Source organism: Triticum dicoccoides, chromosome 7A (genome assembly GCF_002162155.2).
Source record: "Triticum dicoccoides isolate Atlit2015 ecotype Zavitan chromosome 7A, WEW_v2.0, whole genome shotgun sequence".
Lineage (NCBI taxonomy): Eukaryota > Viridiplantae > Streptophyta > Magnoliopsida > Poales > Poaceae > Triticum > Triticum dicoccoides.
Genome location: NC_041392.1, coordinates 240,613,444 through 240,616,917, shown reverse-complemented (window position 1 = coordinate 240,616,917; position 3,474 = coordinate 240,613,444). Strand labels below are relative to the sequence as shown.

General features: G+C 39.6%; 1 long non-coding RNA gene across 1 annotated transcript; it reads left to right on the top strand.

The window, feature by feature from the left end:
• The first annotated feature begins 274 nt into the window (after positions 1-274).
• LOC119328565 lies at positions 275-2,067 on the top strand. Its single transcript, XR_005159033.1, has 2 exons — positions 275-431; positions 1,727-2,067. It is a non-coding gene; the product is annotated as an uncharacterized LOC119328565 (long non-coding RNA).
• Positions 2,068-3,474: the final 1,407 nt, after the last annotated feature.

The following is a 3,474-nucleotide window of genomic DNA, read 5'->3' as shown; positions in this document are numbered from 1 at the left end:
TCACCCCGGTCAATCGACCGAGGCAGACCATGCCTCCAGCCAAGGCACCATTTTGCGATTGGGGAAAAGCTAGCCCACTGTCCCTCACTAGAAAATTATATTGAGGTTGAAGTAATTTTACGTTTCAAGCATTGACTCGAACATAGCCCCACCTCCCCGTCCTTTTCTAAACTGTTGCAAACAATTTTTGTTTTTTTAAAGAAGAAGAGTGGCGAACCGTATCGGCGGCGCACGGCGGCGCCATGGGTAGGTGGGGCAGCTGCCTAGGTCTTGGGCGGCGCCATGGTTGGTGATGGCGTTGAAGTTTCAGCCCGTGCTGCTCGGTGGCAGTGGTGGCCTCGGCTGTGTGGTGAACTCTCTGGGTTCCTCGAGGCAGTGATGCGGGGCTGCACCGCTCTGCGCCGGCAATAGCGGTCTACGACGGCGTCACGGTGAGCTCTCGACACTCTGATGCATTGCCAAGATTTATGCCCATGTATTTCTCCTCCCTTTTCTCCCAATCTAGAATTCTACTTTCCCTATGTAACTTAGGCGTATTGACTTGCCAGATGCGGCGGCTGCTATGGTGCTAGGTTTTGGCCTTTCTCAGATTCGGCGCAGGTTGTTGCATCCATACATGAAGTTTTACTCGTTTCAATTTGGCTGCACAAATTTTAGTACGGGCCTTCACCGGATTTGATGTTGGGGACAAATCAAGAGCTTCTCTTTAGATCTAGCCTACAGATGCTCCCAGTCCTCCTACTAAGCTCCTATTTTCAATAAATAGTTTACATTCGGCGGTTTGTGTCTGATGAATCCTCCGTTTAGAGTCCCCATATGTTGCATGTTCTAATAAATAGCCATGTTTCTTCTTTATTATGAATAAACTCCATCTTTTTTCCTTGGAGCTCCACTATTTTGGATGAATTGGACTGTCCCCTGCTACTGAAAAGTACCATGTCTGGCCATTTAAACTTAGAATCAAATTGGGGTGCTGCTACTGTATTAGGTTGACCATCCAGTCATTGTGAATCTGCTCTGTTGCACAAGAAGGCATAGTATGAAACCGGGAAGGGTGGCACCCCAATAAGAAGCACAAATCATTTAAGCCCAAGTAACTGTGATCTCAATGCACAATATCATTGCCTTGCTGATAGTGAGTATAATGTTTTGTTAGTTCAGGTAGTCGAAACACCGCTATTGGGGCTGATCATACCTTGAATTGATCAAAATTTGAACCTTTAGGTTACCTCATATTGATAAAGGACACAAATGTGACTTTTCTTAAACTTTAATCGTCGTCATAAAATTATGGATTTTCACTTTGACCGGAAGTTGTTGAAGGTATCTGTGGAAGGCTTCAGAACTTTTCTCTAGGTGCAGTCCAGAACACTAGTGAGACATGGTAGCAACTACAAAAAAAATTAGGATGCAGGATCACGTTTTCTATTTCCAATTCATGGTGCATTTGGAGCTCTTTGTCAACTCTATGAAAGCACTGCATTCACCTGCAGTACACTGAACTTTTTCAGGTTTGGTTATCATTTTTTTACATTGTGCTTCAGTCGAGTAATGAATGGTTAAGTACCTATTTATTGCTACTTTTGATCTGTTGATACACACTGGACATAACGATATAGCTGGGCACGCTCCTATTTTCTTTATTCAGAATGACATCCAATGAACTTGAGGTTACACTGGCATTTGTGTGACTAACAGCTACTCCTTGGATGATTACGTGTTTCAGAATGAAGATGCATGATTATGTGCTTCAGAATGAAGATGCATGATTATGTGTTTCAGGAGCTGCTAGTCGTACCATAGAAGCAATGAATGAACCTCTTCTCGCTATTTTCATTTCAAGTGCAATAATCTGCTGGAGGTGTTTTCCATTCAGACAAGTGAAGTTTTGCACCCTGCAAGTGTGCATATGTATTCTGGAAGAAGAAAAGCATACCCAGTAAGATGCAATCCTTGCCATTTTACTGAGCAAGTTCATTCATATTATTTTTAGGTCCTCCTTGACAATGTATTTGATCAATTGTCTAAAAAATTCCTGGATTGTGAGAGTAAAATAAAGTACGTTCAGAATACTGTTCTTGATTCAGTAAAAACAATTACCTAGTTTAACCCAAGCTATTGTGTTGAAGAACATACACTAACAATAAGGATTGAACTTCTCATAATGGTAATGATGAGTGTGCAAGGACTATTGGTCATATAGGTCTAATTAAAATTATCACAGAAAGGAGAGGCAGAAGCTGAGCTTCGCTCTTTTTCTGTCCGGGAGAGAAGTGTTTTTCTCCTTAAAACATGCACTTCTTATTGGTTTTATAGGAAAAAAATCTATGGCTCTATTGATTGTAGGTTGTTTAGTAGTGCACTACTAGTACCATGCCATACCATTGGTTTGGACTGATCGAAGGCAAGTTAAAGGTCAATTAGATAAATGCCGCTACTATACTCGCACATCTTATATGTCATTTAGCTTTGTACACACTTCGTAAAAGTGTGACTTCTGTAGGAAAACTCTTCCATCTAACGTTGTTGTTCAACAGGTCGTAGAGAACAAAGTAGTCAGGCTTCGACCAGATGTCCAACACCTCCAGAACTTTGATTGGTGTCTTTCAAAAAGAAACTTGATTGGTTATTGTACATGCCTAAACTCTATTCTAGAAAGTAGTACATGTATCATTAGTTCTATGAGAGTATGGAGATTGAATTTGCTATATTGCAGTCTGGAGCATACTTCTATCCATGTGCATATAGGCTTTATGTGATTAATCACCCTATCACAAGTTCTTCTAGTATTTGGATGAATCCTCTAAGATAATTCTGATTTAAGTAAATATCATCAATCCACCTAATGGGAGAAGCTTTATATTTAGTTTGATCAAAACATTTTCTTTGAATCTACTTGCCTTAATCTACTATCTTTTTACAGTAACATTCTGACCTATATCTAAGAATTTTGTAGCTTCTTTATTTCAACAGTAATGATTCACTAAGTCTTATCTTACCACATGTTCCGTTTTATTCTCCGCATTTTAGATATAGCACCCCCTATTCACCAAGCTCCTAGCACCCTGTGTTTTTAGATCAAGCCATTCTTCCGCAAAAAATAATTGATTTGTTGGTCTGAAACCAAAATATTTTTGAAAGAAACTAAATTGTACTACTACTATCTGCTCATTTTCTACAATCTACACTACTACAGCAGGTGGTACATGCCAGAGAACATATTGTTTATACCTTGAATCACGTGCTGTTATTTTCGTTCGTAGCATTCATAATTTGAGCCTCTATAAAGGTATCTGAAAGACTAAAAGAGAACATATTTTTGATAAATGATGCGTAATGCCAGAATAGTTGCACACTTACTTCCTATACTAATCAGTTTTTACACTGTAGGTCGCTCATCTATAAGTACCCTGATAACAGTAGACTGATATTAATACATTTGAAAATATGGAAAAACACAAAGATCTTTGATAG